At 51.1% G+C, this 24,275-nt stretch overlaps 1 protein-coding gene and 1 long non-coding RNA gene across 2 annotated transcripts in view; one reads left to right on the plus strand and one right to left on the minus strand.

The window, feature by feature from the left end:
* Positions 1–24,275, plus strand: part of LOC142258809 (uncharacterized) — a 63,566-nt gene that overhangs the window by 16,625 nt on the left and 22,666 nt on the right.
* On the minus strand, positions 15,354–20,991 carry LOC142258825 (uncharacterized). The gene is made up of 4 exons (XR_012727881.1): positions 20,922–20,991; positions 19,989–20,112; positions 15,892–15,941; positions 15,354–15,658 (listed from the first exon to the last, which is right to left on the minus strand). It is a non-coding gene; the product is annotated as an uncharacterized LOC142258825 (long non-coding RNA).

Here is a 24,275-nt window from a genome sequence, read left to right on the forward strand (position 1 = left end):
TGTTACGCTAGGTATAGGGATGTACCAAGTGCACGGCGGAAGGGAAACCCTGTGTCTAGGAAGATGGTGATCCCTGACTGAACCTACTGCTGGTCCCTGGGGTCCCTTATCACCCAAAACAGGTTCAGCACGTATGTGCCAAGCCGGATACCTGACCCTAGGTATCCCTAATGCTGGGCCCTAAATAGGGAACAGATGGGATGAGCTCTTTGTCAACCCCACTAAACAACTATAGAGGACACAAGGGGGAGACGGGAAAAAGCATGAACTACTTATCATTAGATGATTCCGGATAGAGTTCAGCAGAGATTTCAGCCACAATACCACAGAGGAGACCAAACCACCTGCTTCCAACCTCAGCTTGAAGGAACTGAAAATATCACCAGCACAATCCAAAGGAAGGAAGGGGAATTTAAACACCAAGGGAATACTGATAATCAACAGCTGGGTGGAAGTCGAGCTCCTGCTGGGTTCAAAAGGGAGAAAGATTATCCCCTTAACGACCGCCGATAAGCCTTTTAACGGCGGTAATTAAGGCTACTTCTTCCGATCCACCGCTTTTTAACGGCGGTTGGGAAAAAGGGTATAGTGCCCCCCAGAGTCGGAAAATCTCCGGGATTTCAGCTACCAGGGGTAGCCGAGAACCTGGAGAGCACGATCAGGGTCGTTTTTTCTGGTCCCCATTCACGTGATAGCAATTACAAACCGTGTAACAGCGACGACGTGAAAGTTAATGCAGCACTGGTAAAAAATGATTCATCTCCCTCCTGGCATGATCAAACATGTTAGATGGGAGATGAATGTCCTCCCCCGGTCCCCGGTATGGCCAAAGTCTGCTCATCCCCCCCTCTGTCCCGGTCACCGTTTTTGTCCCCCTTCCGACGAACTAAAATGGCCGCCGCCGCACGAGTCGTGTTACATAGTTACTTAGGTAGAAAAAAGACCTATGTCCATCTAGTTCAACCTTCCTCCACCAGTTCTACATTTGGTCACTAAGTCATTTATAACCAACAATGTTGTGTGTACTGAGGAAATCATCCAGCCCTTTTTTAAAAGCTGTTATAGTATCTGCCATTATTATTTATTATTATAGCGCCATTTATTCCATGGCGCTTTACAAGTGAAAGAGGGTATATGTACAACAATCATTAACAGTACAAAACAGAATGGTATAGGAGGAGAGAGGACACTGCCCGCGAGGGCTCACATTCTACAGGGAATGGGTGATGGTACAATAGGTGAGGACAGAGCTGGTTGCGCAGTGGTGTACTGGACTGAGGGCTATTGTAGGTTGTAGGCTTGTTGGAAGAGGTGGGTCTTGAGGTTCCTCTTGAAGCTTTCCAAGGTAGGGGAGAGTCTGATATGCTGAGGTAGCGCGTTCCAGAGTATGGGGGAGGCACGGGAGAAATCTTGTACGTGATTGTGGGAAGAGGAGATAAGAGAGGAGTAGAGAAAGAGATCTTGTGAGGATCTGAGGTTGCATGCAGGTAGGTACCGGGAGACTAGGTCACAGATGTAAGAAGGAGACAAGTTGTGTTTTGAACTGGAGTCGTTGGGCGATGGGAAGCCAGTGAAGGGATTGGCAGAGTGGCGAGGCTGGGGAATAGCGAGGGGAGAGGTGGATTAAGCGGGCCGCAGAGTTTAGGATAGATTGGAGGGGTGCGAGAGTGTTGGATGGGAGGCCAGAGAGCAGGAGGTTGCAGTAGTCGAGGCGGGAGATGATGAGGGCATGCACTAATGTTTTTGCTGATTCTTGGTTAAGGAAAGCACGGATCCAGGAGATATTTTTAAGTTGTAGTCTATATGAGGTGAAGAGGGCTTGAAGGATAGAGCAGAGTCGAGGGTTACTCCAAGGCACCAAGCTTGTGAGACTGGGGAGAGTGAGCAACCATCAAGTTTGATGGAAAGGCTTGTTGGAGGAGATGAGTGAGGAGGAGGAAAGAAAATGAACTCTGTTTTGTCCATGTTAAGCTTTAGGAATCGCGCAGAGAAGAAGGATGAAATAGCAGACAGACATTGTGGAATTTTGGTTAGTAGAGAGGTAATGTCAGGTCCAGAGAGGTAGATCAGTGTGTCATCGGCATAGAGATGATACTGCAAGTCGTGGGACTCTATGAGCTGTCCCAGGCCGAAGATGCAGATGGAGAACAGCAGGGGTCCAAGAACTGACCCTTGGGGGACACTGACAGATAGAGGGCGAGATGAGGAAGTGGTGTGAGAATGGGAGACGCTGAAAGTTCAGTCGGTTAGGTATGAGGATATCCAAGATAGGGCCAAGTGTGTGTTCCCCTGAGATGAGAGAATCTGTAGTAGGAGGGAATCGTCTACTGTGTCGAAGGCAGAGGACAGGTCCAGGAGGAGGAGGATAGAGTAGTGTCGCTTGGCTTTGGCGGTTAGTAGATCATTGGAGACTTTGGTTAGGGCAGTTTCAGTAGAGTGATGTGGTCGGAAGCCAGATTGTAGCCGGTCAAAGAGGGAGCAGGAGGAGAGGTATGAGGACAATTCAAGATGGACATGCTGTTCCAGTAGTTTTGAGGCATAGGGGAGAAGGGATATGAGGCGATAGTTTGACACAGAGGATGAGTCAAGGGAGGGCTTTTTGAGGATGGGTGTAATGGAGGCATGTTTAAAGCATGAGGGGAATATACCACTTGTTAGTGATAGGTTGAAGAGATGGGTTAGGGCTGGGATGAGGACTGCGGTGATGTTGGGGATAAGGTGCGATGGGAGCGGGTCAAGTGCACAGGTGGTTAGATGTGATCTTGAGAGTAGAGTGGAAACAGTGTTTTCTGTCATGGTGGAGAAGCTGGATTTGGAGGAAGAGGGCTGAGTAGCTTTGATATATGCCATTACTACCTCTTGTGGTAGGGCATTCCACAGTCTGACTGCTCTAACCGTAAAGAACCCTCTCCTATTTAGCTGCCGGAATCGCTTTTCTTCCACTAGCAGTGTATGCCCCCTGGTCCTTAGTATTGTCTTTGGAAGAAATTAGTCACGTGCCAGTCCTTTATATTGACCACATATGTATTTATACAAATAAATGAGATCTCTTCTGAGACGTCTTTTTCCTAAGATACTTCCTGCCGCATTCATTCTACTTCTTTGATTTCTGTGCCATCTGCCATGTCAGATGGCACAAAAAGGTCCTCCCAGGTCACCCCCTGTCAGGCTGTCATCCCCCCCTCCGATCTCCCACGGTCTCCCTCGTTACCTCCTGCAGCGTCGGTCACCCGCGCCCCTCCTTCGCCTTGTCTTCAGCAGCAATGGTGTCCGCATGCGCAGAGCGCCTGTCAGCCGGCTCTCTTTAAGCAGGGACACAGCTTGCTGCAGCTTAACACTGCTGTGCTGTGGACCCGGGAACGTGCTGGGGAGCGTGAGTGCAGTATCACTGCACTCACACTCCTCACATGGAGTGCCTGCAGTTCCAGAAAATGGTGGATACGTTCCCTGAGCGTATACCCATATCCTGGAACACAGAGTTGTCGTGGGACCTACAAAATGGATTACGGCGGACCAGTTTGTTTGTTTTTTTTAATAATTGGTGAAAGAGGGAACGTGTTGGGGAGTGTTTTTTCAAATAACATTTTTTTGTTGTCTTTTTTTTTATTAGTGACTGGGTATGTGATATCGGGTATCTGACAGACGTCGTGACATCACAAACCCCAGGATTTGATGCCAGGTGACATTACACAGCTGGTATCAACCCCATATCTTACCCCGTTTGCCATCGCACCAGGGCAACAGGATGAGCTGGGGCAAAGCACCAGGACTGGCACATCTAATCGATGCTCCACGTCTGGGGTGGCTGCGGCCTGCTATTTTTAGGCTGGGAAGGGCCAATAACTATGGACCTACCCACCCTGAGAATACCAGACCACAGCTGTCTGCTTTACCTTAGCTGGTGATCCAATTTGGGGGGGACCCCATGTTTTTTTTTATTATTCATGTATAAATAATTATAAAAAAGAGCCTGGGGTGCCCTCGAAATTGGATCAGCAACCAAGGTAAAAATGCCATCTGTGGTTTGCAGGCTGCAGCTGTCTGCTTTACCTGAGCTGGCTATCAAAAATAGGGGGACCCTACGTTTTTATTTGTTTTTTAATTATTTATTTTTTGGCTAAATACAAGTCTAGGCACCCTTTAGTGCCACATGAGTCACTAAAGTATGCCAGCTTAGAATTTGTAGGGAGGTGGGACATTATATATGTGTTTGACATCTGTCTGTCTATCTATCAATCCTAGCTTTTTAGGCTGCATGCCCGCAATTAGGGTTTCAATAGTTGTGGACACTGAGTTTTCGCTGCGTCCATAATGCTGCGTTATGCAGTAGAAGTGCAGTGGGAGGATTTTTAGAAATCTCCTGCTCACGGTGTTTATTTTCTCCACAGCATAAACTGGCATATGGTGCTGCAACATGTCAATTTATGCTGCGGAGACGAGAGTTCTCTGCGGAGAGAATAGAGCTAAAATCAGCAGCGGCCTAAACCTTGATCATGGCCGTGGACATCACTCACATTTCCACAGACTCATTGTCGCCGGATCATGGGCACATAGCCTAAAAGTGAGAAATTTGCTGCTAGAGCAACATTTTTTTTTTTTAAACACAAATTTTATTGCAGTTTTCAGAATCATTACAATATGTCTAACATTTGAACAAGAATAAATTCGCCTTACCAATTTACCCACCCTTGTCTTAACCCACCCTCTTTTATTTCCACTTTATCCCCCCCAAAGAGCAACATTTTTATGATGCCCCTGGGGGTTCAAAATGCTCACTATACCACTGAATAAAACCCTTGAGGGGTCTAGTTTCCAAATTGGGGTCACTTGTGGGGCTGTATAGATAACCTAGGGGCTCTGAAAATGCAACATGGTGCCCACAATCTATTTCAGCTTTACCAAAATGCAAATGGTGCTATGTCCATTTCAAGCCCTCCTATTTGTTGAAACAGAGGTTTTTGGTGTTTCCTCTTGAAAAAGGGATAAATTTAGTGCTAAAGCAAGATTTTTGTGAAACAAAATGAAATTTTTCAATATGACAACCTAAGGTTATCAAAATCTGTAAAGTACTGTGAGACTGTGACCGGGGTTATCTATGACGGCCGGTATGTCTCGCCCCGGTTGTGCTCACTCCATGATAATCCACTATAGGGTTAATGCTGTTTCCCTACAGGATGAAGGGAGGGTTAAATAGATTCAGGAACAAGGGCAGGTGTGCCGGGTGTGAGGGAGTGATCACATCTCCCTGAGTTCTCTGCCGGAAAGGCACATATGTACTATTGTGGACTTTTTTCTTTGGAATAAACCGTGTGCTGTGAACCTTGGTGCCTGGATCCCGTGTCTTCTGCAGCGCAGCCGACGACGCTACCTCACATATGGTGGAGAATCGGCGGGCATGACAGCCGGTGAGGTGTAGCATCCATCCCTGGTGACCCAGCTGCGCATGTCCTGGATTCGAGCGGCTATACTACAGCCCAAACCCGGCGACGCCATGGAGGACATAATAAAGCATTTGGCTCAGGCTAATGCACAGCAGCAACAGGCTAATGCACAGCAGCAACAGACCAATGCACACCTGCTCCAATCCTTGCAAGTGCAGGAAAAAAAATTCCAAGAACAGATGGATCAGGCCAATGCACGTCAGCAGCAAGCCTTGCAATTGCAGGAAAAAAGGCACCAAGAACAGATGGTTCTCCTGGCCAAGTCGATCCGTGCCGGACCGGCAGCAACAACCCAGGGACCGGGTGACGACGGCAGCGTCCGGAAAGCGGTGAGACAAGCGTTGCAAAAGATGACCCCGGGTGATGATGTGGAAGCGTTCCTGGCGGTGTTTGAACGGGTGGCCGAGCGGGAAAAGCTGCCGACCCCGCAGTGGGCTGAGGTATTGTCACCCTATCTGACGGGGGAACCCCAAAAAGCATACCTGGACCTCTGTACCGAGGACGCCATTGACTATGTGACCCTGAAAGCCGAAATACTGGCTCGGTTGGGGGTGAATACCTATGTACGGGCTCAGCGGGTAAATCAGTGGTTCTTTGAGGAAGCCAAACCCGTACGCTCCCAGGCCTATGACTTGTTACATCTTGAAAAAAAGTGGTTGCAGCCTGACACTCTGAGCCCGGCGCAAATGGTGGAAAGGGTAGTAGTGGATCGTTTTGTGCGCACTTTACCCGTCACCGTTCAACGGTGGGTCGGACAGGGTGACCCGAGTACCCTGGATCAATTAGTGTCCCTGGTAGAGCGGCATGTGGCTACGCAGGACTTGATACGGGACACTGAGACTTTGCGTACCGCCCGTCGGTCCGGCCCCTCCAAGCCTAGGGCCAAGGACCCACCGCTGACACCGGTGCGGGAGTCCGCTACCGTCCCGTCTGAAGCCGCACCCTCCGTCCCTGAGGTCCGGAAAACTATGTACCCTAAACGACAACTCGTCAAGGGGGTGTCCTTCCCTATTAGATGTTGGCGGTGCCAGCGGGTGGGACATATGGAAGCCCAGTGTCCACTCACCACGGAGCCCATGGATTGTGGGGTTACCCGGCGGGGTTCAATGTATGCTCAGGTGGTGTGTACCGCTGACCTGGTCTACCCAGAGACTGAGCCCCACTTGTGCCAAATTCAGGTGAATGGATGTCCGGTTACAGGCTTGTTGGATTCCGGAAGCTTAGTGACCCTTGTGCGATCAACCCTAAGGGCTAAAGTAAAGGCCACAGGACGTACCGTGGGGGTGGTTTGCATACATGGGGACCGCCGAGACTATCCCACGGGGATTGTCACCATCACAGCACCTTGCGGTCAGGTGCAACATGAGGTGGGACTTATTAATACTCTTCCCTATGATGTGATCCTAGGAAGGGATCTGCCCTATTTGTGGACTTTATGGAAGGGACCTCCTAAGTCCCCTCAGATATTGGTCAGTCCGGGACCTGAGCCCTACAATCCTGAATCCGGGACGCCTGCCGTAGGGGTCCCCATGATAGGGACAGGATGTGAACCTGATAGGTCGCCCCTAGAGGTATTGGCAGGAGAGGCTGAGACGGTCGAGCCCATCCCGGAGTTGGAGGCGTCCCCGGATACGTTTGGGACAGCCCAACTCCAGGACCCTACATTAATACATGCCCGGAGTCGGGTGACAGTAGTTGACGGGGTGGCACAGCTGCCTGGTGCCCAGGTAAGATACCCCCATTTCGCTCTTAAGCAGGATTTACTCTACCGGGTAGATGAAATACGGGGCGTAGGGGTAGAGCAGTTGGTGGTGCCCCAGCCGTATCGCCGGCGGGTCCTCGACTTGGCTCATAAACACCTGATGAGTGGTCACCTAGGGGTCAAGAAAACGCAGGAGCGAATATTGCAAAGGTTCTATTGGCCCGGGGTCTTTGGGGAGGTAAAACGGTTCTGCGAAACCTGCCCGGAGTGTCAGCTTACCGCACCCCTGACCCACTTTCGCAGTCCGTTGGTACCGTTACCCATTATAGAAGTCCCTTTTGAACGGATAGGGATGGATCTGGTGGGGCCCCTCGTAAAGTCTGCTCGAGGGCACCAGCATATCCTAGTGATCGTTGACTATGCCACCCGGTATCCAGAGGCGATACCTCTCAGACATACTGCAGCCAAGCTTATAGCTCGGGAGTTGTTTGCTGTGTTCTGCCGGGTGGGGTTGCCCAAGGAGATCCTTACGGATCAGGGGACCCCATTCATGTCTAAAGTGACCAAAGAGCTATGCCGGCTACTCCAGATCAAGCAGTTGCGTACGTCTGTGTATCATCCTCAGACGGATGGTTTAGTGGAACGATTCAATAAAACCCTGAAAACCATGCTCAAAAGGGTGATTTCCAAAGACGGGAAAGACTGGGATATGATGCTTCCCTATTTGATGTTTGCCATACGAGAGGTGCCACAGGCATCCACGGGGTTTTCGCCTTTTGAATTGTTATACGGGCGACATCCCCGGGGATTGTTGGACCTGGCAAAAGAAACCTGGGAGCAGGAGCCCACCCCCCATAAAAGTGTGATTGAACACATTTTGGGTATGCAGAACCGCATAAGCGCGGTCATGCCAATTGTGAAGGAGCATTTACAGGAGGCTCAGGCCGCGCAAAGCGGCCGCTACAATAGACAAGCCACCGTGCGGACCTTTAATCCCGGGGATCGGGTGTTGGTATTGATTCCCACGGCGGAGAGTAAATTCCTGGCTCAGTGGCAAGGCCCCTACGAGATAAAGGAAAGAGTCGGGGTGGTTAACTATAAAGTATTGCAGCCCGGTAGGCGGAAACCTGAACAAATATACCATGTCAACCTATTAAAACCTTGGCAGGAACGGGAAAGCCTGATGGCTGTTTTTTCCCCATCTCCCTCCTCTTCGGGTCGTTCACCTCCGGCTCCAGCGCCCTCCAGAGAGGATGAACCGGAAGTAAGGATTGGAGAAGCCCTCACCAAGACACAGAGGCGAGAGGCCAGACGGTTGGTTCAGCAGAACCCCGATGTCTTCTCCGAGCTGCCCGGTAGGACCAGTCTGATACGACATGATATTGTCACAGAGCCCCACCTGAAGGTACGCCTGAAGTCATACCGAGTACCGGAGGCTCGACGACAAGCCATATCAGAGGAAGTGAAGACAATGCTACGCCTGGGGGTCATCGAAAAATCCCGGAGTGAATGGGCTAGTCCGATTGTCCTAATACCAAAACCCGATGGCTCCTTAAGGTTCTGCAATGACTTTAGGAGATTGAACGAAATATCCAAGTTCGATCTCTACCCCATGCCCCGGGTGGATGAGCTGATTGATAGGCTGGGACAGGCGCGATATTTTACCACGCTCGACCTGACCAAGGGGTACTGGCAGGTGCCACTAACGGAGTCCGCCAAGGAGAAAACCGCTTTTGTTACGCCGGAGGGTCTCTTCCACTATGTTGTCTTGCCTTTTGGGTTACATGGCGCTCCGGCCACGTTCCAGAGGTTGATGGACTTAGTGCTGGAACCCCACCAGGCGTATGCATCAGCGTACCTTGATGACATCATTATTTACAGTTCCGATTGGCAGACCCACTTGGAACAGGTACAAGCGGTGGTGGACGCGCTTCAAACAGCCGGATTGACAGCCAATCCCAAGAAATGTGCGTTGGGACTCACGGAAGCCCGCTACTTGGGCTACGTAATAGGCCAAGGAGTGATTAAGCCCCAAATTAACAAAGTTGAGGCGATCCAGAAGTGGCCTAGACCCCTGACCACGAAGCAGGTTAGGGCCTTCCTGGGTATCGTGGGGTACTACAGGAGGTTTGTAAAGGATTTTGCGGGACTATCAGCCCCCTTGACGGACCTTCTCAAAGGCAAGAAGTCCGTCATGGTGCGCTGGACTCCGCAGGCCGAGGACTCCTTCCGGGCCCTGAAGGGGGTCCTGTGCGGACAGCCCGTTCTTGTAAACCCTGATTTCCGGAAAGAGTTCATAGTACAGACTGACGCCTCGGAGGTCGGCCTGGGGGCAGTGCTGTCTCAGGTGGTTCAGGGGGTGGAACACCCCGTCACCTTCTTAAGTAGGAAGCTCACCCCTCCCGAGCGGAATTATAGCGTAGTGGAGAAGGAGTGCCTGGCGATCAAGTGGGCCTTGGAGTCCCTACGCTATTACCTGCTGGGACGTCAGTTTCGCTTGGTGACGGATCACTCTCCACTGGTCTGGATGAGGTCCGCCAAGGAACGGAATGCCCGGGTTACCCGGTGGTTCCTTTCTCTGCAGAACTTCCGGTTTACGGTTGAACACCGGGCCGGTAGGTTGCAGGGCAACGCCGATGCCTTGTCCCGCGGCCCGTGTTTGATGGCAGGAGTTCAACCCCGCACGCTTGAACTGAGGGGGGGGTATGTGAGACTGTGACCGGGGTTATCTATGACGGCCGGTATGTCTCGCCCCGGTTGTGCTCACTCCATGATAATCCACTATAGGGTTAATGCTGTTTCCCTACAGGCTGAAGGGAGGGTTAAATAGATTCAGGAACAAGGGCAGGTGTGCCGGGTGTGAGGGAGTGATCACATCTCCCTGAGTTCTCTGCCGGAAAGGCACATATGTACTATTGTGGACTTTTTCTTTGGAATAAACCGTGTGCTGTGAACCTTGGTGCCTGGATCCCGTGTCTTCTGCAGCGCAGCCGACGACGCTACCTCACAGTACCTATGGGTTAAAATGCTTACTATACCACTGGATAAAATCCTTGAGCGGTCTAGTATCAAGAATGGGGTCATTTATGGGGGAGCTCCACTGTTTAGGCACCTCAGGAGCTCTCCAAACGCGGCATGGCGGCGGCTAAGGATTCCAGCCAATTTTGCAGTCAAATGGCACTCCTTCCGTTCCGAGCCCTACCGTGCATCCAAACAGTTGATTTCCAGCACATATGATGTACTGGCATACTCAGGAGAAATTGCACAATACATTTTTGGGTGCATTTTTTCCTGATACCCTTGTAAAAACAAAAAGCTACTTGGTTGAAGTAACAATTTTTTGGTAAAAATGTATTTTTTTTTATTTTCACAGCTCAACGTTATAAAATTTTGTGAAGCCCCTGGGGGTTCAAAGTTCTCACCAAACATCTACATAAATTCCTTTAGGGGTCTAGTTTCCAAAATGCGGTCACTTGTGGGAGGTTTTTGCTGTTTAGGTACCTTAGGGGCCCTACAAATTCAACATGGTGCCTGTGCCACCCCACGTCAGTAGCAGCCGGCCTGCTTGGGTCCGATCCATAGTGGCTCGAGGGGTCTCCAGACCCAGGGGTCGCGCGGACACTCAAATGAAAAAGGGAACGTATATATACAGGGATTGTTGTGACTACTTCGTGACGCCACCCACGGTGCGTGGTAAGATGTGGTACCACTGCTGCTATTAGGGAGCACCCGGGGGTGATGAGATGGCAGCTGGGTGTTAACCCCTCCGTGGGTAGGGGTGGATGCCCCGGGGCTCAGTGTCCAAGACACGGGGAGTGGCGGGTGTAGTCCACAGCTTGGACCAGGTGGTGCAGGAGTACTCATGATATCAGGCAATAACTGACACAAGTCCAGGAATTAACCAAATGGCTGGTAACTGGTGCCCTCGGATGCTGTGAGGACGGGCCGCTCACCCAGGGGTGTAATTCAGGTGCTTTTCTCCTGCCTCATGTCTATGTCTGCTCTGTGCACGGGTCCAGACCGGGCCCCGACAGTCTGCACCGGCGGGCCACTACCCTGTCCCGGTCCACTTCGGGTTCCCCGCAAGCGGCTGGCCTATTCCTGAGGCCCTTACTGCCCCTCTCCCTAGCTCCACACCGGAGCTCCTTCCAGACTCTACACCTGCTGCAGACTGACTGCTCCTGCAAACTGGAAACTCCCTATATAGTTCCCTCCCAGACACTTCAGACCTCTCAGCCCCTCCCACTGGTGTTGTGTGTCACTATGTTGGAAACTCCCCAAGGGAGAGTGAGATCTGCAACAAAAAGATGGATGCAAACCTCTGTGACCAGGGTGTCACATGCCCGCAATCTTTTTCAGCCAAATTTGCTTTCCAAAATTCAAATATTGCTCCTTCTGTTCCGGCTCCTCCTATTTGTCCAAACAGAGGTTTCTGACCACATGTGGGGAATCACTGCGCTCAGAAGAAATTGGGTAACAAATTTTGAGTTCCATTTTGTTGTGTTATTTCTTCAAAAAGTGTATAAATTGGCGCATGAGCAACATTGTTAGGTAAAATATATATATATATATTTTTTCATTCCACATTGCTTTTGTTCTGGTGAGGCAAATGAAGGGTTAAAAAAAATTCTTGAATGTGGTTTTGAGTACTTTGAGGGATGCAGTTTTTAGAATGGGGTCACTTTTTGGTATTTTCTGTCACCTCGGCCTCTCAAAGTGACTTCAAACATGATGTGGCCTCTAAAAAATGGTTTTGTGAATTTTGTTGAAAAAATGGGAAATTGCTGATGAACTTTGACCCCTTCTAACTTCCTAAAAAAAATTATTTTAGAAATTGCGCTGATGTAAAGTGACAAGTGGGAAATGTAATTTATTAACTATTTTGTGTGACATAAGTCTTTGGTTTAAGGGCATAAAAATTAAAAGTTTGAAAATTGCAAAATTTTGAAAATTTTCCATCAAATTTCAGATTTTTTCACAACATGTATGATACCTATGTTAGGAGTCTCAACACAGAAACCAGCCAGATATCCCTCAGGGAAGGGCCCAGACAAGGGGTGACTCTTTTTACGAGACCAGGGCCCTTCCCGGAGGGATATCTGGCTGGTTTCTGTGTTGAGACTCCTAACAGAGGCTCCACAGACCTTTTTGATTTGCATATTTCCCAGGGGGCAATGTACCTGCCCGCCACGCTGCCTCACGCACGTGCCTCTGACTCCCCGCTGCCACTGGTACCGGCAGTGGTGTCCTTCCTACCGGCCTGCGAGGACCAGCCCGAGGAAGCCGCCCGTAGCCCGCCAGCTACCATTATGGCACCCGTCCCGGCTCCCCGCCAGACCAGCGCTCGGAAGGTGCACCGTCCAGCCTTGGACTCACCAGCAATCCCGGAAGAGGCCGCGCTGGAGACAACGACGGCCCCGGCAGTCCACCTGGCCAAAGCGGAGGCGGTTCCTGACCGGAAGCCGGCACGGCAGGCCATGCTGGCCGCTCCCAGATCCCTGGCCTCGGCTGAGGCACAGCGGGGCTGCCATTGCAGAGCAGCAGTACAGGCCAAGTCACAGCGGGGTCCCCCGTTGCCAGAGGTGTCGGTCGTAGCCGGCACGGAGGGACTCCAGCTGGGCCCAGACCCCGCACAGGATGAACCAGAGCAGGCTGCCGAAGCTCCATACAGGGAGTGGCAGCGGTGCCAGCTGGGGAAAGAGATCACCACCCGGGAGAAGAGGAAGGCGGAGGTCCTGGTCCGGACCTACTCTGAGAAGGACAACCTTCGCAATGCTACGTTCCGGGTGAGGGGCCCGACATACGAAGGCCAAGTCCGGAACTTCAACCCCCAAAAAGGATGGGGGTTCATATATGAGCAAGGCATGGAGGCCGAAATCTTTGTGTCCCGGAGGGACGTGGCCCCTCACCTGCCCATTGGTCATCCAGACAGGGACCTGGAGCCTGGGGAGCTAGTGACCTACACCTGACACTGCGGCGAGAGGGCGTGGTTTGCCCTGGATGTCAGGAGAAGGGTGACCCTTCGAGCCTAGCTGCACGTCCACCCCTCTCCGCCACTCTTCAGTCCCGTATATTAAAAAGAATGTTCATGTAGTGGTTCCCAGCTACCAACAAGTTGAAGTCCCCGTTGGGATTGTGTGTCTTGACAGTTAAAACCGTTACTAAAGACAATGGCTCAGAATTTGCGGGCCAACCCATAAACGTTTGGGTCTTGTAATTAGCCCCTGACCAACCTTTTCGCCAAGCCGCAGTCTCTGGAGAGGCTGGTTGGAGGAAGGGCCTGCAGTAGAGTAGGACGAGGCCCTGTCACCACTTAGACCGGTGACTACCCTCCGGGTCAGGGGTCCCCTCGATGTGGGGCCCTTGAAAAAGGACTGCCGGGTAAGGAACTTTTTACCCAGCCCGTTTGGGCAACACCCGGACCTAACCCGAACATTGGGCAAGGGGTGCCAACCTGTGTTTTAGTGGTGGCACCAGGGTTAGGGTGTTTTGGGTGGGCTAAGCGAAAAGGACCTGGTCCCGTCCCGTCCCGGTTGTTTTATACGTGAAACGTTTAAGAAAAATGCATCCTGTAAAGGGAAGAAAAATACAAACCTGGTTGACTGTAAAAATGTTAATATATTTGTAAAATGTTTACCCATTTTTTTTCTTAGAAAATAAACGGTGGTGGTCGGACAGCCCGCAGACGGTCTGTGTTTAACCAAGGGGGAATGTGATGCCCTGGCAAAACCAGGTAGTCACAAATAGGCCCCTGCACAACACCTTCCCTCACAATGCAACACCAGCCAACCAGTAAACCCTAGTCACCCCCCCTTAGGGACAGATGGACACACCAGTGGGCGTGACCAGGCGGTTGGTGCACGCCCACCTAGGGGTCTAGACAGCCCGGGGCGGGAAAAAGTTGAGATCTGTTGTAGAGAGGAGTCAAGTTCTGTTTGGAGAGGAGTGTGGGCTGGAGCAAGGGGTACCTCCAGCAGTGAAACCCAATTTGAACGGTGCCAGGGTAGGAGCCCTGGTGCCACTGGCTAGGAGGCAGACGGTGGTCTCCGTCAGCAGGAGACGGGAAGACAGCTTGGCAGAACCAAGGTGGACCGGATCAGGGTTGTAGCCCGCCGGTACCGACACGGGGAACCGACCCGGAAACCGTAGCACAAAAGGGGGGTACTCGGACCCTGAAGCCGGCACCAGAAACAACTGAGACCAGCTAATTAACCGATTGAGGCCAGGACTAGAGGTCCTGTCCCACCCAAAGTCCCTCATAGAAGACAACAGCCCACCGATTAGGGATAAGAGGTCACCGCCAGGGCCCATAGATCCCATGGGCCAGCGTCTGTGGGCACGGCTCCTTAGGCCACATCCAGCCTGGAGTGGACTCCTGAGTTTTATACAAGGACAGTCCACCATACACAAACAGTGCAGGAGGAGGATAGAGACTACCAGCTGGGTGGGGGACCAGAACGCAACCGGCCGCGGCGCCGGCCACCACCACCTTGATTTATCAGAGACTCGTGTATTTACTAAAAGTGAGTACAACCACACACCCTGCGGTTACCATTCCCTGCACTGTGCCACTGGGCCCCAGGGCCACCATCCCTACCCACGGATGGGTTAACAACTTCCTGCACAACATCACACCCCGAGTGCCCCACAACAGCAGTGATGGTGTCCCACCTCACCACACACCGTGGGTGGCGTCTCGAACTCACTGCGGCCTAGCCCGTATAACTACGTCTGTGATGTCTGTGCCTCCCCCCAGTGATGTCTGTGCTATCCCCAGTAATGTCTGCGCCCCCAAGTGATGTCTGTGCTGCCCCCTAGTGATGTCTGTGCCATTCCCAGTGATTTCAAATATATAGGAGTACAGCACTCCTGGGGTTATGATTGGGGCTCAGAAAGGGTCCAACTCCTTATTCATATAGAAAGAAGAATCCGGCACTCAATATTGTAGTGAAAGAAAAGATGATTCCTTTAATTGGTATATTTTATAATATCAATATCATTGATGTTTCGGTCTATATGACCTTCCTCATGTATACACTGTCAAACATGCTGGACACAAAGAAAACAGATAATTAGCTGTGAAATGCTGTGCACAGCAGGTGAGGGATCTGTGATGAGAAAGAGGCACAATGGTGAATACATTATGTTAAAAAGTATAAGCCAACCATGGTTATTGCAGGAGTCACTGGAGGGAAAACACTTACCTGACCAGGTGGAGAAAATGAATACTGCACGCCTGCGGATAGCGGTGTCGCTGTGGTGAATGGCGTGACTGAGCTGTGATAGGGTGGGCTTTTAAAACCTCCAAGTGAGCGGTAATAGGTGCCGCGGGACCGGAAGTGACGTGGATCCCGTACTTGCTCCTGTATGTGAACCAGCAATGCTGGTGTGACGTCACATCCTGTGATGTGGTTGGCGGTACTGTTGTGGTTGGCAATGGATGGCAATGTCTGATAACATGGGGAGCACAAGTGCGCATGCCTGAAATAATAGGCTGATATAAGCGTGATCTGATCTGTGAGAAAGGAAAGAAAATGAGACATAGAAACTAAAGAAGCCTGTTAGAAGAATCTGTAAGAAAATGAAGGGGAAAAAAAGAGGGGGGGAGAATAATAAGGGGAAAATAATAAAAATCTAAAATAAAAAATAATAAAAAAATAAAAATAAGAAAAGAGGTATGGAGGAGAGAAAAATAATAAATTATGGTAAAAAAATGGGAGAGAGAAAGAAACAGTGCAAGAGTGGTACCGATCCTGTGAGAATGTGAGAGCATCGTCCAAAGCATGTTATGACCGGTGCTGTAGGAGAAGGAAAAGGAGAGTTAGACACATATTAATTCAGCAGAAACCACTAATATCGAACTCTAAGACCCCGGGGTTCTAAGGTTTGGAATGTAAAAATCCAAAAGGCCTCTCTCTTCTTCAAAAGAGAGACCCTACTACCACCTCTTCTGTGTTTTGGGATTTGTTCAATAACTTGGTAACGCAACTGTGAGACTCTATGGCCCTTTTGATGAAAATGGAATGGCAAAGGCAGAGATCATTTTTCCCAGCGGATGGTAGACTTATGCTGCGAAATCCTGTCCCTAACCTGTTGTGGGGTTTCCCCAATATATAATAAAGTACAGGGACATTTGATGGCATAAACCACAAATGATGACTTGCACGTAAAGTCACCCTTAATAGGGTAGCCATGTGGATGATATACTTTATCACCCTCTAGCACATTGCTGCATTGTAAGCAGCCCAAACAAGGACATGTTCCTGACCTAGGTGTTAGGAGATGGCTTTGAATCTTTCCTGGTGAGCCCGAACCTATGTCTGCTCGTACCAATTTATTTTGTAGATTACTAGGACATCTGAAACAAGGGAGAAAAGGATTCCGAAATTCTGGAATGTTAGGATAACTCTCTTCCAAAAGCTTCCAATGTTTCCGTATAATTTTGTGTAATTTATAGGCATAAGGGTGGTATGTCTGTACCAGTGGTATACGTTTACCCGGGTCAGTAATACCAGATCTCCTTTCAGACTGATCACCATGGTCAAGAATATGATTAGGGCAGTCACGAGTCCTGAAACGGACTTGCATCTCTTTCAGTCTCTGTTGTTTAGTAACCGGGTCAGAGACAATCCTGTTGACCCTCATGTACTGGGATTTGGGTATAGCACATTTGGTGGCAGTAGGATGGCAACAAGAAAAATGTAAGAAATTGTTCCTATCAGTCTGTTTGATGTAAAGATCAGTAGATAGCACGCCAGTAGCACTTTTACAGATCATTGTATCCAAGAAGTTAATCTGTGTTAGGTCTGAGTGTATAACAAAAGATAACTCAGGCCAAATGCTACTGAGATGATTGTGGAATTCTGTGAGGGTTTCCTGTGTCACGAGTCACTCTAAAGGCCGCTTTCCACGCTACGACATCACTAAAGCGATGTCGTTGGGGTCACGGAATTTGTGACGAACATCCGGCCGCTTTAGCGATGTCGTTGCGTGTGACACCTATGAGCGATTTTAAATCGTCGTAAAAACGTGCAAAATCGCTAACCTGTGACATGCCCCCCTATTCCCAATTATCGTTGCTGCTGCAGGTACGATGTTGTTCGTCGTTCCTGCGGCAGCACACATCGCTACGTGTGACACCGCAGGAACGAGGAACCTCACCTTACCTGCGGCCGCCCGCAATGAGGAAGGAAGGAGGTGGGCGGGATGTTATGGCCGCTCATCTCTGCCCCTCTGCTTTGATTGGGTGGCCGCTTAGTGACGTTGCTGTGACGCCGAATGAACCGCCCCCTTAGAATGTCACAGCGACGTCGCTAGGTAGGTAAGTAGTGTGACGGGTCCGCGCGATTTTGTGCACCACGGGCAGCGATTTGCCCGTGACGCACAAACGATGGGGGCGGGTACGCACGCTAGCAATCTCGCTAACGAGATTGCAGCGTGTAAAGCGGCCTTAAGAGCAGTATTCACTTTCTCCACCTGGTCTGATCTCTCATATTCCCTCACCTGCTCTGCACAGCATTTCACAGCTGATCTGTCTTCTTTGCGTTCAGCATGTTTGACAGTGTATACATAAGGAAGGTCATATAGACCAACACGTCGATGATATTGATATTATACACTATACCAATTAAAAGGATCATCTTTTTTTCACTACAATATTGAGTGCCGGATTCTTCTTTCTATGCCCTTCCCAGTGATGTCTGTGCCCTTCTTAGTGATGTCTGTGCCCCCCAGTGATGCCTGTGCCCCAGCCCCTCTTGTGATGTTTGTGCCCAAGCCTCTCTTGTGATGTCTGTTCCCCAGCTCCTCTTGTGATGTCTGTGTCCCAGCCCCTCCTGTAATGTGCATGCCACCAGTGTCTCCTGTGACTTACACATCACATTGGAGATGCTGGGGCATATACATCACAGGAGACTCTGGGGGCATGCACTTCACAGGAGATGATGGGGGCATATACATCACAGGAGATGTTGGCAGCATATACATCACAGAAAGGGCTGGGGGCATATACATCACAGTAGGGGCTGGGGGCATTTACATGTCCCCAGCCCCACGTGTAATGTATGTGCCCCCAGTGTCTCCTGTGATGTATATACAGCAGTCCCAGCATCTCCTGTTATGTATATACAGCAGTCCCAGCATCACCTATGTGATGTATATGCCCCCAGCCCCTCCAGTGATGTATGTGCTTCCAGTGTCTCCTATGATGTATATACAACAGTACCAGTGTCTCCTATGTGATATATGTGCCTCCAGCGTCTCCGGTGATGTATATACAGCGTCTGTTATGTGCTGTATATGATTTACCAATCTTATTATCACAAAGAGTTGGCTGTGCTCCAGACCAAGACAAGGGGTGAGTTAATTACTGCATTTTTCAGATTATAAGGCGCACTTTTCCTCCCAAAATGTGGGAGGAAAATGAAGGGTGCCTTTTAAAATCCAAAAGTAGTTTACCACGGGGTGGTGAAGAGGAGTCAAAGGAGGCAGGGGTAATGCTATGTGGTGTGCTCACGCTGGTCTGTGTGGTGCTGTTCTGTACATCGCGTGGCGCAGATCAGCTTTGCTCTGTGCGGGACTGGTGATGTGGCGCTATTCTGTACAGGGCTGCTCTGCTCTGTCCTGCTTTGCTCGGCATGCGACTGCTCTGTTTGGCGGGCGGTCATTTTGAAGATGTCGGCGATCAGGGCTTCAAATAATGGCGCCTACAGTCTATGCGTGTGCAGATGAAGCTCTCAACTCAAGCTCTCATCTGCTCACGCGCCGGTAACTCACTGCCTCTCGCGCAGAACAGGGCCAAGCTGCGTCACCAGACCAACACAGCACAGCAGAGCCGAGCGGCAACACCAGGCCCGCACAGCAGAGCCGCATCACCAGGCCTGCACAGCAGAGCCGCATCACCAGGCCTGCACAGCAGAGCCGCATCACCAGGCCTGCACAGCAGAGCCGCATCACCAGGCCTGCACAGCAGAGCCGCATCACCAGGCCTGCACAGTAGAGCCGCATCACCAGGCCTGCACAGTAGAGCCGCATCACCATGCCTGCACAGCAGAGCCGCATCACCAGGCCCGCAATGCAGAGCCGCATTACCAGGCCTGCACAGCAGAGCCGCATCACCAGGCCTGCACAGTAGAGCCACGTCACCAGGCCCGCACAGCAGAGCCAAGCAGCGTCACCAGGCCCGCACAGCAGAGCCGCATTACCAGGCCTGCACAGCAGAGCTGAGCCGCATCACCAGATCCGAACAGCAGAGCTGAGCCATGTCACCAGGCCCGCACAGAGCACCACCTGCAGTGAGTATCTGGACCACCTCTGTACCACTGGCAGCATTACAGTGCTCCAGTACTGCCTCTGGCTCCTGTGACCCCCGCTCTGCTGCTGCCCCCTCTCCCTGATACGACACCACCGGATTATAATACAAACCTCTTTTTTTTTCTACCTTTTTTTCTCCAAATTTGGGGTGCGTCTTATAAAACAAAAAATACGGTAATTGTTTGAACAAATATAGAGGGTCATTTTCATATTGATAATTTTTTGTGGCCCCTGAAGGTTGGAAGAAATTTCCAAATGGCCCCCTGCAGAAAAAAGGTTCCCCCCTGATCTACAGCCTCCATTACCTCACTTTGCAAGCCCCTGACAGAATCCAAGACCATGGCTCCCAATGGCGCAGTTACACACTCTTTTGGGAGCTTTGAGGGGGTCCTGTCACACCCTGTCCTGGGTCTGGCCTCTTCTCCCTACACCCCGGGCTGCTAAACTTATGCTCCACATTGGGCTTTGCCAGTATCCAGCGTGCTCCATGTGTGGAGCTTCCGAGGCCTATATAAAGCCGATCAATACATAACCTGTGCCTTGTAGTAAGACTGTTATTATGTGCACAGCGACTGTCTGTGGCCTCCAGAACGTCTCCTGCTGCGGCTTCTTCTGCTCCTCGTCCCCGATCTTCCAACAACTCTGCTACATGAGCCCCTGACAACAGTTATAGATGCAATTAAAACTGGGAACACATCAGACATCGTACACACACGGCTCCGCTCCGTACACCTCGTACACACACGGCTCCGCTCCGTACACCTCGTACACACACGGCTCCGCTCCGTACACCTCGTACATACACGGCTCCGCTCCGTACACCTCGTACACACACGGCTCCGCTCCGTACACCTCGTACACACACGGCTCCGCTCCGTACACCTCGTACACACACGGCTCCGCTCCGTACACCTCGTACACACACGGCTCCGCTCCGTACACCTCGTACACACACGGCTCCGCTCCGTACACCTCGTACACACACGGCTCCGCTCCGTACACCTCGTACACACACGGCTCCGCTCCGTACACCTCGTACACACACGGCTCCGCTCCGTACACCTCGTACACACACGGCTCCGCTCCGTACACCTCGTACACACACGGCTCCGCTCCGTACACCTCGTACACACACGGCTCCGTTCCGTACACCTCGTACACACACGGCTCCGCTCCGTACACCTCGTACACACACGGCTCCGCTCCGTACACCTCGTACACACACGGCTCCGCTCCGTACACCTCGTACACACACGGCTCCGCTCCGTACACCTCGTACACACACGGCTCCGCTCCGTACACACACGGCTCCGCTCCGTACACCTCGTACACACACGGCTCTGCTCCGTACATGTCATACACATACAGCTCCACTCCGTACACCTCGTACACACACGACTCCGCTCCGTACACCTCGTACACACACACACGGCTCTGCTACATCCACACTGTAAACCCCTCCTGACCTCACACATAAACTTCCCCTCATCCAGCACCATGACAACCAGCACAGCAGAGTCCTGCATACACTGAGGAGCTGACCATGTGACCCCTGACTCCTCCCCTCCATGTGACATCATCACAGGTCCTGTAAGCACAGAGCAGCCATATATCTAGTGTGCGGCTCTGCAGGTGGAGGTAGGTGCAGGGTATTATATATCTAGTGTGCGGCTCTGCAGGTGGAGGTAGGTGCAGGGTATTATATATCTAGTGTGCGGCTCTGCAGGTGGAGGTAGGTGCAGGGTATTATATATCTAGTGTGCGGCTCTGCAGGTGGAGGTAGGTGCAGGGTATTGTATATCTAGTGTGCGGCTCTGCAGGAGGAGGTAGGTGCAGGGTATTATATATCTAGTGTGCGGCTCTGCAGGTGGAGGTAGGTGCAGGGTATTATATATCTAGTGTGCGGCTCTGCAGGTGGAGGTAGGTGCAGGGTATTATATATCTAGTGTGCGGCTCTGCAGGTGGAGGTAGGTGCAGGGTATTATATATCTAGTGTGCGGCTCTGCAGGTGGAGGTAGGTGCAGGGTATTATATATCTAGTGTGCGGCTCTGCAGGTGGAGGTAGGTGCAGGGTATTATATATCTAGTGTGCGGCTCTGCAGGTGGAGGTAGGTGCAGGGTATTATATATCTAGTGCGCGGCTCTGCAGGTGGAGGTAGGTGCAGGGTATTATATATCTAGTGTGCGGCTCTGCAGGTGGAGGTAGGTGCAGGGTATTATATATCTAGTGTGCGGCTCTGCAGGTGGAGGTAGGTGCAGGTTATTATATATCTAGTGTGCGGCTCTGCAGGTGGAGGTAGGTGCAGGGTATTATATATCTAGTGTGCGGCTCTGCAGGTGGAGGTAGGTGCAGGGTATTATATATCTAGTGTGCGGCTCTGCAGGTGGAGGTAGGTGCAGGGTATTATATATCTAGTGTGCGGCTCTGCAGGTGGAGGTAGGTGCAGGGTATTATATATCTAGTGTGCGGCTCTGCAGGTGGAGGTAGGTGCAGGTTATTATATATCTAGTGTGCGGCTCTGCAGGAGGAGGTAGGTGCAGGGTATTATATATCTAGTGTGCGGCTCTGCAGGTGGAGGTAGGTGCAGGGTATTATATATCTAGTGTGCGGCTCTGCAGGTGGAGGTAGGTGCAGGGTATTATATATCTAGTGTGCGGCTCTGCAGGTGGAGGTAGGTGCAGGGTATTATATATCTAGTGTGCGGCTCTGCAGGTGGAGGTAGGTGCAGGGTATTATATATCTAGTGTGCGGCTCTGCAGGTGGAGGTAGGTGCAGGGTATTATATATCTAGTGTGCGGCTCTGCAGGTGGAGGTAGGTGCAGGGTATTATATATCTAGTGTGCGGCTCTGCAGGTGGAGGTAGGTGCAGGGTATTATATATCTAGTGTGCGGCTCTGCAGGTGGAGGTAGGTGCAGGGTATTATATATCTAGTGTGCGGCTCTGCAGGTGGAGGTAGGTGCAGGGTATTATATATCTAGTGTGCGGCTCTGCAGGTGGAGGTAGGTGCAGGGTATTATATATCTAGTGTGCGGCTCTGCAGGTGGAGGTAGGTGCAGGGTATTATATATCTAGTGTGCGGCTCTGCAGGTGGAGGTAGGTGCAGGGTATTATATATCTAGTGTGCGGCTCTGCAGGTGGAGGTAGGTGCAGGGTATTATATATCTAGTGTGCGGCTCTGCAGGAGGAGGTAGGTGCAGGGTATTATATATCTAGTGTGCGGCTCTGCAGGTGGAGGTAGGTGCAGGGTATTATATATCTAGTGTGCGGCTCTGCAGGAGGAGGTAGGTGCAGGGTATTATATATCTAGTGTGCGGCTCTGCAGGAGGAGGTAGGTGCAGGGTATTATATATCTAGTGTGCGGCTCTGCAGGTGGAGGTAGGTGCAGGTTATTATATATCTAGTGTGCGGCTCTGCAGGTGGAGGTAGGTGCAGGGTATTATATATCTAGTGTGCGGCTCTGCAGGTGGAGGTAGGTGCAGGTTATTATATATCTAGTGTGCGGCTCTGCAGGTGGAGGTAGGTGCAGGGTATTATATATCTAGTGTGCGGCTCTGCAGGTGGAGGTAGGTGCAGGGTATTATATATCTAGTGTGCGGCTCTGCAGGAGGAGGTAGGTGCAGGGTATTATATATCTAGTGTGCGGCTCTGCAGGTGGAGGTAGGTGCAGGGTATTATATATCTAGTGTGCGGCTCTGCAGGTGGAGGTAGGTGCAGGGTATTATATATCTAGTGTGCGGCTCTGCAGGTGGAGGTAGGTGCAGGTTATTATATATCTAGTGTGCGGCTCTGCAGGTGGAGGTAGGTGCAGGGTATTATATATCTAGTGTGCGGCTCTGCAGGAGGAGGTAGGTGCAGGGTATTATATATCTAGTGTGCGGCTCTGCAGGTGGAGGTAGGTGCAGGGTATTATATATCTAGTGTGCGGCTCTGCAGGTGGAGGTAGGTGCAGGGTATTATATATCTAGTGTGCGGCTCTGCAGGTGGAGGTAGGTGCAGGGTATTATATATCTAGTGTGCGGCTCTGCAGGTGGAGGTAGGTGCAGGGTATTATATATCTAGTGTGCGGCTCTGCAGGTGGAGGTAGGTGCAGGGTATTATATATCTAGTGTGCGGCTCTGCAGGTGGAGGTAGGTGCAGGGTATTATATATCTAGTGTGCGGCTCTGCAGGTGGAGGTAGGTGCAGGGTATTATATATCTAGTGTGCGGCTCTGCAGGTGGAGGTAGGTGCAGGGTATTATATATCTAGTGTGCGGCTCTGCAGGTGGAGGTAGGTGCAGGGTATTATATATCTTGTGTGCGGCTCTGCAGGAGGAGGTAGGTGCAGGGTATTATATATCTAGTGTGCGGCTCTGCAGGTGGAGGTAGGTGCAGGGTATTATATATCTAGTGTGCGGCTCTGCAGGTGGAGGTAGGTGCAGGGTATTATATATCTAGTGTGCGGCTCTGCAGGTGGAGGTAGGTGCAGGGTATTATATATCTAGTGTGCGGCTCTGCAGGTGGAGGTAGTGCAGGGTATTATATATCTAGTGTGCGGCTCTGCAGGTGGAGGTAGGTGCAGGGTATTATATATCTAGTGTGCGGCTCTGCAGGTGGAGGTAGGTGCAGGGTATTATATATCTAGTGTGCGGCTCTGCAGGTGGAGGTAGGTGCAGGGTATTATATATCTAGTGTGCGGCTCTGCAGGTGGAGGTAGGTGCAGGGTATTATATATCTAGTGTGCGGCTCTGCAGGTGGAGGTAGGTGCAGGGTATTATATATCTAGTGTGCGGCTCTGCAGGTGGAGGTAGGTGCAGGTTATTATATATCTAGTGTGCGGC

Source organism: Anomaloglossus baeobatrachus (genome assembly GCF_048569485.1).
Source record: "Anomaloglossus baeobatrachus isolate aAnoBae1 chromosome 5 unlocalized genomic scaffold, aAnoBae1.hap1 SUPER_5_unloc_12, whole genome shotgun sequence".
NCBI lineage: Eukaryota > Metazoa > Chordata > Amphibia > Anura > Aromobatidae > Anomaloglossus > Anomaloglossus baeobatrachus.